This window comes from Natator depressus, chromosome 8 (genome assembly GCF_965152275.1).
Source record: "Natator depressus isolate rNatDep1 chromosome 8, rNatDep2.hap1, whole genome shotgun sequence".
NCBI classification, from domain to species: Eukaryota; Metazoa; Chordata; order Testudines; family Cheloniidae; genus Natator; species Natator depressus.
Genome location: NC_134241.1, coordinates 33,911,732 through 33,924,648, shown reverse-complemented (window position 1 = coordinate 33,924,648; position 12,917 = coordinate 33,911,732). Strand labels below are relative to the sequence as shown.

General features: G+C 45.2%; 1 protein-coding gene across 1 annotated transcript in view; it reads right to left on the bottom strand.

Moving 5' to 3' along the window:
* Nucleotides 1-12,135, bottom strand: part of CTNNA1 (catenin alpha 1) — a 183,954-nt gene extending 171,819 nt beyond the window's left edge. Inside the window, exon 1 of the mRNA XM_074960709.1 lies at nucleotides 11,977-12,135. The gene's annotated coding sequence lies outside the window, so the exon portion shown is untranslated. The remainder of the gene's footprint in view (nucleotides 1-11,976) is intronic.
* Between the last annotated feature and the right edge of the window lie 782 nt (nucleotides 12,136-12,917).

Sequence of the window (12,917 nt, the reverse complement as noted above, 5' to 3'; positions counted from 1 at the left end):
TTTCCATTTATCAACACTGAACTTCTATCTGACATCATGTTGCCCATTCAACAGCTATAAATCCCTCTGAAGAACGTCAGTCTTCTTAGTACCTCACTGCTCACCTCCTTTCCAGATTATTAATAAATATATAGACAGACCTACCGTGGAACCTTGTGGCACCCAGCTGCAGGGTCTGGATGATGCAGTGTTCTCAGCTGCTCCAGGATATCTGCAGCCATTGGGGATCACATTTAACCTTTTGCTATGATGAACATTAGTAATTTATTCCTCCTCTGTTTTCTCTCTCCCAGACAGTTTGATTTATGACAATACTTTTCTCCCCCATGAGCACTTAGTTTTAGCAGCTTCTTGTAAAAGACCTTGTCAAAAGCCCTTCGAAAATCTAAAATTAGATCAACTGGTTTTCCTTTATCCACTCCTTTTATCAGAATTCTTTGAACACAATCAGTAGATTAGCAAGATTCAATTCCCTTTTGCACAAACCATGCTTGTTAGACCCTGCCATACCTTTCAAGTGTTTAATTCTATTTTTTAATCATTATTTCAACCAGTTTATCAAGTGCAAGTGTAAGGGTTACTGGTCAGCAATCCCCTGGATTACCAATAGGGCCTTTTTAAAATATAGGTACAACACTTACTATCCTCCAGTTTTCTGATATAGAAGTCATTTTTAATGAGACTGTATTTTGCTAAAGTTAATCATGCCTTAAAACATTAGTTGTCATTTTATACAACTTGTCCTTGCCTATGTTAAGTTATATTAAAATGTGTGTAAGGCATTTAATAGGATGCAGTTTCTCAGTGTAGACAAGACATTGGAGAGTTGCTATCCATTTTTCAACATCCCTGTCACTGAAAGCAGAAGCTCTCACAAAAGGCAGGGTGAGACAGTGGTAAAAGCCACACTATCAGTAGCAAAGGTGCATAGGACAACCTACCTAGTAGAAGTGGAAAAACATTTCTCACGCTATCCACTACAAACCTTGCCTTCTTTCTTGAAGATGTCTCTTTACTTGAGCTGTGCGTCTGGAGAGAGGGCACTGTTACCAACACAAGTACCCAATCCTGCAGCTGAGCAGCTTACTCTGCTCTCACCCATTATTTTGGGTCACTGACTAAAGAAGGGAGCAACTCAAGCGGCTCCTCATTTCTGGACTGCCAGCTGCTGGGCTTATTGACTGGACAACTGAGGGATCCACTCTGCAGGACTGAGCACACATACCTACACTTTCATTGTTGCATTACTTGCCACATCCTCAACCAAGACCTGGAGTGAGCAAAGTTAAGTCCCTCCCAAACCCATCCATGGATATGGCCCCTCCCTCCCTAAGAACTGTAGGAGCACAGGAGAGGCCAGTTCTGACGCCTGCCTTCTCTAGATCAGTGGTTCTCAAACTTCTGTACTGGTGACCCCTTTCACACAGCAAACCTCTGAGTGCGACCCCCCTTATAAATTAAACACACACATTTAACACTATTATAAATGCTGGAGGCAAAGCAGGGTTTGGTGGTGGAGGCTGACAGCTTGTGAGCCCCATATAATAACCTTGAGACCCACTGAGGGATCACGACCCCAAGTTTGAGAACCCCTGCTGTAGATCTTCGCCAGTCACTATTCAGAGCCATTCCATATTAAACGAGTGGAGAATTAGATTTGAATAGGTAAATTAAAAATTCTCCAAGATAGAAACATAACAGAGGGTTCCTGCAATAGCCTAGCACAATGGGTCTGACACTTCTATGCCATAATGCAATACAAATAAATAAATGGCACAGCAGAAGACATATCAGGGAGAGACAATAAGGCCAAGGAACGAAAAGACAACATTTTCCCTATGTCTTTAGAATGCTTTAAAGCCCTAGAGGAGCTACATATTTCTACAGTACAAAGCTATACAAAGACCAAAAAATAAGGGCTTGTCTACACTAGGAAGTTTCCCCCATCATGAATCCCCACCTGGGCCTTCTTACTCAGGAGAAAAATGGCCTTTTTCCAGCTCATATTATGTCACTTTGAAAGCAGTATAAGCTAAACTGAAAAAAGCACCCTTTCCAGAATAAGAGCATCCACATGGAGACAAATATCAACAGATTTATACCCATAAGTTCTCCCATGTAGACAAGGCCTTAAAACCCCATCCAAGCCATCTGCATAAAGCAACCCAGAATTACTGATCTTCTACATCCTACAACTTCTCACTAAGAGAAAGCTTCATAGTAGGTCTAGATCTACAAGTCAAACAATCACTCCATTTTTGTCATTTGTCTGATTTCCTCCATATTCAACACACCTGGTTCCCACCCACACTTTACCTTGCTTTGGCAAATCAGGGAGTCAAACTTAAATCAAGATACCCGCTTGCTTCTGCTGGAGAATGGCAAGGTCACATGCACACGTAAGTAGGAAAGCTATTTGTATCTTATCAGTACTGCATGCAATACAGAAAGTCAGTTTACTATTGACCTCATTCCTTCTTCTTGAAGGGTAGTCGGGGCAGAAAGAATGTTAGTCTTGTCTTCACTACATTCCCTGTTCATCCTGGAACAAGGTTGATGTAACCTCATTTTCCAACCAGAAAGACTCCAATCTGCAGCTGGATCTGAAATTTTGTTTTTTATTCTTCGTCTGTTAAACTCCGTGCTCTACTTTTATCATTGCTTTATGACACAACAAGTGATTCTCAAAAGCTTCCCTGTTTAGTTTAGTTCCTCCAATAATAGGTATTGGGATAAATAACCACCCACAGAATTGTAATCTTGTACATTGGGTAAGCTAATTACTACTTTTAAAGCTGTAGTCTCAAACATCTGCAACCTTTCTCCAAAGCTGCAAACCAATCCTTGAGAAGCAAAACCTGAATTGTAGATCCATTGAGTGGAGTTACTCCAAACTAGCGATAACACTAAATTTGTTATAAACACTATAAAACTCCCAATTTGTTAGTATTTCAAGGTAAGTATACAACTTGTTCTTTTAAATCATCTTGGCTGGTATATAACTATACACAGCACTAGCATAAGGCTGTTATAAAGAAAATGGAAGTAATAATCTCCTACCAAATTTCCACATTACAGAAGCACATTTTGGAATCAACAGTCCAGTCCTTTAAAAAAGGATATTCAGAATACGACAATTTTAGCAATTCCAGAATATACCCAATTTCTTAGAGTGATTCTTTCCATAGCTGCTCAGCCACATAAGTATTGAAAAGTAACAGGGTGGATAAAAATCAATTTTTAAAAAAAACAAAAAACAAAAATCGGATTTTTTTATTTAAATTGGATTTTTTTGATAAAATGATTTTTGAGGAAAAACAATCTAAAGTTAAAGATACATTATAGCGCAAAGATATCTCCTCATGGAATAGGGATTATAAATTCTAATTCGACAGTATGAGACTATATATTCATGTAATGTTTAAGAAAAGTTTTGTAAATGAGTTCCAATAGTTCATGGATTAGGGACCGAATCTTATGGGATTCCAGGGGCTTCTGTATAGATTATTTAGGTTAATCTTTTTATCTACCCAATGGGACTCGGTGCTCAGTCTAGAAGATACCATATTCAGAGATGCTTAGTTTTGCAGTTCTCAAACTGTGGATTTGCGTCTCCAGAGATAACATGCTTGTTAACAGCAAAAATGTTTTAAATAAATAAATAAACATACATACATACAGAGGTGAGAAACAGACCTCAACACTGTGCAAATCTGCAAATTTGTGTACACAGTCAATCCCTTACCTCTCTCTAAAAGTGCAAAGTTTCAAAAAGTTTAATGTATAGAAGATTGTTGGGGGTGGAATAGATCTGGACAAGAAGAAGTCTGGAGATAAATGTGAAAAGAGATGGACAGGCAGTAGAAACAAAATTGAAACTGTTTGAGCAGCATATTCCAGAAGCGTACCCTTCATTGATTTGAGATTTACCATACCATTCTCTCACTAGAATGGAAAACTTATATGGCAGCAGGGCGTAAGAGAGACCCAGTTTGCAAATAAGAACCATTCAAGAAATACAGGTTTGCTGATGTTTTAAAGAAACTCACACCAGTGAACTGGTGGAAATGATAATCTCACTTTTAACAGCAGTAGCTCCTTCTGTCAGCGTAGAAAGAATATTTTCCTCCTTTGGACTAATTCATTCCAAACTGAGAAATCATTTGGGAACTGAAAAAGCAATAAAGCTTGTTTTTCTTTTCCAGATTATGAACAAACAGGAAAATGAAGGTGAAGACGACTGAGTTAGCTGCAGAAGCCAATATTTTAAGTTTCTCGTGTTGACCTGGCCAACACAGTCAATTTAAATTTTTTTTTTTTTAATATTTCGTTAACTATTTTAGTTAACAATTTTAACAAAAACAAACCTGATTAAAAAAACTTGAATGTTTAACTAAATTCAAAAATTCATATGCTTGTTTTGTTATAATACTACATGTTTGCTGTTGAAGAAAAAAATCTAGAATACATAACGTTGTTTTAGTTAAATAAAACAACTGAAATGTCTGTCTGGTCATAGAATATCAGGGTTGGAAGGGACCTCAGGAGATCATCTAGTCCAACCCGCTGCTCAAAGCAGGACCAATCCGCAACTAAATCATCCCAGCCAGGGACTTCTCAAGCCTGATCTTAAAAACCTCAAAAGAAGGAGATTCCACCACCTCCCTAGGTAACATATTCCAGTGCTTCACCACCTCCTAGTGAAACTTTTTTCCCTAATATCCAACCTAAACCTCCCCCACTGCAACTTGAGACCATGACTCCTCATGCTGTCATCTGCTACCACTGAGAACAGTCTAGATCCATCCTCTTTGGAACCCCCTTTCAGGTAGTTGAAAGCAGCTATCAAATCCCCCCTCATTCTTCTCTTCCGGAGATTAAACAATTCCAGTTCCCTGAGCCGCTCCTCATAAGACATGTGTTCCAGTCCCCTAATAATTTTTGTTGCCCTCCGCTGGACGCTTTCCAATTTTTTCACATCCTTCTTGTAGTGTGGGGCCCAAAACTGGACACAGTACTCCAGATGAGGCCTCACCAATGTCAAATAGAGGGGAACGATCACATCCCTCGATCTGCTGGCAACGCCCCTACTTATACAGCCTAAAACGCCATTGGCCTTCTTGGCAACAAGGGCACACTGTTGACTCATCCAGCTTCTCATCCACTGTAACCCCTAGGTCCTTTTCTGCAGAACTGCTGCCTAGCCATTCGGTCCCTAGTCTGTAGCAGTGCATGGGATTCTTCTGTCCTAAGTGCAGGACTCTGCACTTGTCCTTGTTGAACCTTATCAGATTTCTTTTGGCCCAATCCTCTAATTTGTCTAGGGCCCTCTGTATCCTATCTACCTCTCCTCCCAGTTTAGCGTCATACAAACTTGCTGAGGGTGCAGTCCACACCATCCTCCAGATCATTAATGAAGATATTAAACAAAACCGGCCCCAGGACCGACCCTTGGGACACTCCGCTTGATACTGGCTGCCAACTAGACATGAAGCCATTGATCACTACCCGTTGAGCCAGACGATCTAGCCAGCTTTCTATCCACCTTATAGTATGGGCTGAATGAATGGACTTTAACTGGCTAGCAAGAAAACTGTAGGAGAGCACGTCAAAAGCTTTGCTAAAGACAAGGAACAACATGTCCACTGCTTTCCCCTCATCCAGAGCGCCAATTATCTCGTCATAGAATGCAATTAGATTAGTCAGGCATGACTTGCCCTTGGTGAATCCATGCTGACTGTTCCTGATCACTTTCCTCTCCTCTAAGTGCTTCAGAATTGATTCCTTGAGGACCTGCTCCATGATTTTTCCAGGGACTGAGGTGAGGATGACTGGCCTGTAGTTCCCAAGATAATTCCTTCTTCCCTTTTTTAAAGATGGGCACTACATTAGCCTTTTTCCAGTTGTTTGGGACCTCCCCCGATCACCACGAGTTTTCAAAGATAATGGCCAATGGCTCTGCAATCACATCCGCCAACTCCTTTAGCACTCTCGGATGCAACGCATCCGGCCCCATGGACTTGTGCATGTCCAGCTTTTCTAAATAGTCCCGAACCACTTCTTTCTTCACAGAGGGCTGGTCACCTCCTCCCCATGCTGTGCTGCCCAGTGCAGTAGTCTGAGAGCTGACCTTGATCGTGAAGACAGAGGCAAAAAAAGCATTGAGTACATTAGCTTTTCCCCACCCTCTGTCACTAGGTTGCCTCCCTCATTCAGTAAGGGGCCCACACTTTCCTTGACTTTCTTCTTGTTGCTAACATACCTGAAGAAACCCTTCTTGTTACTCTTAACATCTCTTGCTAGCTGCAACTCCAGGTGTGATTTGGCCTTCCTGATTTCACTCCTGCATGCCCGAGCAATATTTTTATAGTCATCCCTGGTCATTTGTCCAATCTTCCACTTCTTGTAAGCTTCTTTTTTGTATTTAAGATTAGCAAGGATTTCACTGTTAAGCCAAGCTGGTCGCCTGCCCTATTTACTATTCTTTCTACACATCAGGATGGTTTGTCCCTGTAACCTCAATAAGGATTCTTTAAAATAGAGCCAGCTCTCCTGGACTCCTTTCCCCCTCATGTTATTCTCCCAGGGGATCTTGCCCATCAGTTCCCTGAGGGAGTCAAAGTCCAGGGTCTGTATTCTGCTGCTTTCCTTTCTTCCTTGTGTCAGGATCCTGAACTCAACCATTTCAGGGTCACTGCCTCCCAGGTTCCCATCCACTTTTGCTTCCCCTACTAATTCTTCCTGGTTTGTGAGCTGCAGGTCAAGACGAGGTCTGGTGATGTTCTTCTCCTAATACACCATGGCAAGAAAATCCTCCTGTATTAATGATTAACCCGTTGAATTGGAGATATTTATGAAGTCATTGGGAGGTGAAGTATCTGTTTCAATCACCTTTGGTAAATGAAATAACCAAACAATCATTCACTTTCTCATATAGCTGTAAAACTAATCTGAAAGGTTTTCAAAATAAATCACTTTAAAAATATATAGTGTATACCTTCTAAAAATGAAACGTACATCTATTTCTGAATTGTGAAGACTATGTATTAAGGTTATAACAACCAACAAGAATGCACTTTTATGTAGAAATCCATGATTAAATAGAGTCTTCCTGACTAGTGATTTAAATCAAATCCACCCTGAAAAGTAACAGAGCTTGTCTACACAGGAAAGTTGTATCAGCTAAAAATTAAATCTGTATAACTGGTCTTGTGGAGATTTATTCTGAAATAAGAATGGCTATTTTTGGTTCACCTTGAACTCCTTACACAGCAACCAAAGCTAGACCACATGAGAAAGTATATCCACATTGGAAGCTTCACCAGTATCAATTCACTCCTTAGCTCAGTGGTTCTCAACTCTGGTCCATGGCTTGTTCAGAGAAAGCCCCTGGCGGGCCGGGCCGGTTTGTTTACCTGCCGCAACAGCAGGTTCAGCCGATCGCAGCTCCCACTGGCCGCAGTTCGCCACCAGCCAATGGGGGCTGCAGAAAGCGGCGCAGGCCGAGGGATGTGCTGGCCGCCCTTCCTGCAGCCCCCATTGGCCTAGAGCAGCAAACCGTGGCCAGCGGGAGCCGCGATCGGCTGAACCTGCAGACGCGGCTGGTAAACAAACCGGCCCGGCACGCCAGGGGCTTTCCCTGAACAAGCAGTGGACTAGAGTTGAGAACCACTGCCTTAGCTTATATTGGTATAACTTTCCTGTGTTGACAAACCCTTACGCGCATAAATTTTCAAGTTCAGCAGAATAAGTATTTGGGGATTTCTAAGAAAAAGGCATTGTGTTACAAGAGAAAAGAACACAAACATTCATTGGGCCTACATTCCAGTTTCAGGTTAACACCTCAGTAAGTATTCTTCGGGCCGTGTTCTATTTGATGTCCAGTTAATTCAAAAGCTGTAGTAACTTCAATTTAATATCCAACACTGTTTTACTGATGATAAAACAAGCATTTTATCGTCACCTAAGTCCTCACTCCAGGCTTATCTTAATATCTATGGATTACTTCAGTTTCATCACAGATGGTAAGTAACATTTCCAGTTAATTCCTTGCATGAGAAAGGAATTTAAGAAACCATTACCACTATTTGACAATAGGATCTAATTTCAATTCATGTTAAAAGTCTACTTAAATATATTTCTAGTTTAAACACTGCCATTGTTGATTCTTTTGTAAGATCAATTTCTCAATGAGTTGCAAGAAAGGAGGCATTCAAATAGTTGATCTATGCAGTATTCTTGTTTAAATCTGTTATCCTTCAATTAATTTTATTTGGACTATAGAACTTCCCTGAATGAAGAAACATAACTGTATGACTTTCTTGCCATTACCCGTGTCAAACAGCATCTCAAAATTCACAAGAAGAAACCAAAGTGAATATACTAATTCACTTCTTTAGTTTCTGGGCCTCCAGATGCTTACAAACTTTACATTCAATATTAAAATAATTGTGTTGAATATTTTAGTTATTAGTGTGAGGATAAGAGTTCTAATCCCAACTCTGCCCTCCTTACATAAACATTTATTCCACTTCAGATTATTAGAATTGGTTGAAAAATAAAACTAGACAAGGTTTTTAATAGCATTTGATAATTTGTTTTGGTTTTTAGTTTTTATCTGTATTTTTAAGAGAAAGGGCACAATGATTCTTCTTAAGAACATTTATGTAAAGCATTTCATTTTCAAAAGAGGCCTTTTTTAAACAAAAAACTTTGTTCAAAGACATAGGCAGCTCATTATTATGCATTTACATTATGCTAGCACCTAGAGATCAGCCAAATCATGGGCCTATTGTACTAAATGTTGTACAGACACAGTAAACAGTCTGACACCAGAAGCTTATAGTCGAATAGACCACATAAAACAGGTCAGAGAGACATACAAGGGGTGGGGAGGGGGTGGGGGGGAAGAGACAGGACGGAGGAAGAGACTGGGAAACAGACAAGATATGCACAGTTCTTAGGCAAGAGAAGGACAGCAGTTACAAAGCACTACCTGCTTAGTAATTTTCAGATTGGTTTCCAGTACCTACTAGGACACAGGTATGTTTTGAGGAATGACTTGGAGGAAAATATGGTGATTTTACAAGTTTGGACTGGAAGTTTTGCTACCCCACATACATGAAGATGGGATAATTCTTGTGGTATTAAGGCTAGAATCATTGGCTGAGTAAAGATAAGCAAAACTGAGAAGAACTTTCAGGGTAAGTTTGTATATGATGTGACTGGAGTTGGGAAGCCAATGAAGAGACTTAACGGTGGAGTGAGAAGGGGAGAATGACAATCAAGCCTTTCAGAGTAGCAGTCATGTTAGTCTGTATCTGCAAAAAGAAAAGCAGTACTTGTGACACCTTAGAGACTAACAAGTCTTTGCTCTTTATCTTAATAGGTCCATCAATGGCAATTAGCCAGGATGGACAGGGATGGTATTCCTAGCCTGTTTGCAAGAAGCTAGGAATGGGCAACAGGGGATGGATCACTTGATGATTACCTGTTCTGTTCATTCCCTCTGGGACACCTAGCATTGGCTACTGTCGGAAGACAGGATACTGGGCTAGATGGACCTTTGGTCTGCCCAGTATGGTGACTCTTATGTTCTCATCTTTGCACCCACATTTTGAATGGGCTTCAGGGGAGCCAGGCCGCAAGCATCAAGGCCAGATAGGAGACTAGTGCAGTAGTCAAGTGATAGACAAGGATTTTGACAGCAAGTGACCAGTGGGAGTAACTGACCAGCGCTACTGACCAGAAATAGAAGCGTTCAGAGGGATTACCAGGTAGCTGTACAGATATTGTATAAGTAACTTTGGAAGAGAAATACATCTTGTATTAGGTTCCCTACGCTCTACAACAAAAGTGAACAAACAACGGCCCGCGGGACCATCCTGCCGGGCCCCTGAGGTCCCAGCCGGGGAGGCAAGCCCCCGGCCCCTCCCCCACAGCCTCAGTTCACTGTGCCACCAGCGCTCTGGCCTGCCGCTTGGGTCAGGCAGCGCAGCGGCATGGCTGGATCCAGTCCTTGCCCCCTTACCATACTGGAGAAGGGGCAAGGGGTCCCAGGGGGCAGTCAGTGGACAGGGGGAGTTGGATAGGGGGTGGGGTCCCGGGGGCCCGGTCAGGGGGCTGGGGTGTGGATAGGGGTCGTGGCAGTCAGGGGTCAAGGAGCAGGGGCGGTTGGATGGGGCAGAGGTTCTGAGGGGGGTGGGAAGTGGAAGGGGGCAGATAGGAGGCAGGGGCCAGGCTGTTTGGGGAGGCACAGCCTTCCCTACCCAGCCCTCCATATACTGTTGTGCAATCCCGATGTGGCCCTTGGGCCAAAAAGTTTGCCCACCCCTGCTCTATACCCACCCAGAACCTGCTGAGTAACATAGTTGTTATAATAAAGTTACACGAGTTCTCGTGTTTTACTGCTTTTGCAAGTCAGAGATAGACTACACAACAAGACAGCCTTAAAATAAAGCTATTGATGCCTAAAGTGAAAACCAATCCAGGATGTAGCCATTCTTCTTTATAAAATAAAGTGAGTTGCAGGCTCTTCTTATGTAACACTTTCTCTCATTCCTTACAGTGAACACAACATAGAAACACCACTTCACAGTTTCAAGACAACACAGCAATGTGTCGATTTTGGCATGCAGCCTACATGACGATTAAGCTCCTGCATTAATGGAAGCACTGTATTTGCCTGGCAGACTACAGGCCTAACATTACTCATTCCAGCCACACGTCTTCAACTACAAAACAAAATCCACTAGACAGAGTCCTCCACAGATAATGAAAGAGAATGCCAACACATTCCCCTTACAACTGCTGCCCTTGAGAGCTAAGCATATAGGGCTAAGTCCAGTCCTCTTATTAGCTAGTACAACTTCCATCAGTGGGAGTAGGGACAAAATATAGCTGTGGTGTAAGTCGATGAAGAGTACTAGGCCATCTGCCACCCCACTAAAAAGTCGAGGATTACTTGTGTACCAACAGACTATTTTCTGTACATAGAGACTTGAAAGGAACAATGTCAGCTTACAAAACAAGTTATACTTATGTGAAAACTTTTCCCCACTAACGTTACTGTAATATCTAAAAATCACTATAATTGAAAGATTAAGGACAAGTATTTTTCTATTTTGTTATCTTATGCTTTGACAGCCCCTCACAATAGTCAGTTTCCTCCTGTTTGTGCAGGTCTTTCATGCTCCAACAGGGAAGCTGGACACAGTGAGTAGGGACGTGTTGGTAAAACAAAGAGAAAGGTGGGTGGGGTGAATCTCTTTTTTGGCCCCACTGCTGTTGGTGACAGAGACAAGAGCTGTGTGTGCTCGAAAGCGGGTCTCTTTCGCCAACAGCAGCAGGGCCTATAAGAAATATTCCCCCACCAAACTTGTCCCGCTCACATCTAGGGCCAACGCGGCTACAACTTCCTAAAACAAAACCAGCGACGAGAGTTTGGGGGCAGCGCTAACGCCCGAGACTCCCGGGAGAAGGGGGCGGGCGGGGCCGGGCGCCCCCCTCCTCCCCCCGGGCTCTGTGGTAGAGGCAGCGACGGCCGTTCCGGGGCTCAAGCCCAGGGCAGCACCGGCGTGGGGCGGGGAGCAGCTTCCCCCGCCGGGGGCCCGGCTCCCCGAACAGTGGGAGGCGGCCCCAGGAAGCTGTGCGGGCCGCTTCGCGCCAGGCCGCCGGGCCCCCCGGCCTGGGCGGGGCTGGGGCAGCGCGGCTCCCGCGGGGCCAGGGGCCCTGCTCAGAGCGCGGCAGCCCAGCCTGGGGGCCGCCGCACCGTGAGGCGTCCTGGGGCCTAGCGGGAGTGGGGGCTCCCCAGGCCGGGGCCCACTGGCGGCGGCGGGCGGGGCGCGCTGCTCGGCCCAGGCCCACTGGCGGGGGGAGGGGTAACACGGGGGTGGGGCCGCGGGCCAGGCCCCATTAGCGGCCGGAGGAGAAGTTTCCAACTCGAGGGGAGGGGGGGGGTCCGGGCCGCGAAGTTACCTGCGGGTCCCGGACGGGAAGGAGGCGCAGGTGGATCCTGAACCCCGAGCCGCCTCAGCCGCTTTGTCTCTGCGCCGCACCCGTCCCGACTGGAGAGGAGGAAATGGGCTCTTCCGGGCACCTCCCCCGACGGCCTAGCCGGCTTTTCCGGGCACCTCCCCCTGCAGTCCGCCGGCTCTTCCCGGCGCCGCCCGCCCCGCGCAGGGGAGAGGCTGGGAGCTCTGCCCACGCGGCTGCGGGCGGAGCGGCCGCCGCAGGAAGAGCTGAGGGGGGCGTGAGAGTGAGTCAGAGTTTCAGGTGAGCGGAAGGTGCCTGGGCCGCTGGCAGCAGGGGAGGGCCCGGCCGGGGAGGTAGAGAGCCGGGGTGTGTGTCAGGTGGGAAGATTGGGGGAGGGGTAGGGAGCCGGGGTGGGGTCTCGGATGGGGAGAGGGTGCAGTGGGCCGGAGGGTGGGGTGAGTTCGGGGGGGCAGAGGCCTGGGGTGTCAAGTGGGGAGTGGGCCAGGGAGTGGGGTGAGACCTGGAGGGGGTAGAGGGCTAAGGGGGTGGGGTGAGGCCTGGGGGAGTGGAGCAGGAGCAGAGGGCTCAGGCTGAGGGATGTGGTACAGGGGATGTTGGGTGGGGTGAGACTTGGGTGGTCAGAGTGCCTGGCCCTGGAGCACAGGGATTTGGAGCTGCTAACAGGGTCTCCCCTAGGGGAATGGGGTGCATCATGGTGCCTGGCTGCAGAGGGATAGACCAAAGGAGGTAGAATGAGGCTGAAGGGGGATGGGTCAGGGGCCTGCCCCACGGATCAGAGTTCAGGTCTGGATCTCAACTCCCAAAGCAATCAGGCGAAACATTGGACCTGGGATTTGGTTCAGCCTTTCACAGACTGATGCTCATTCATGATGCTGGGATCTAATCTGGGTTCAGATTTCAACCTCCCGTTCACTGAAGGATTT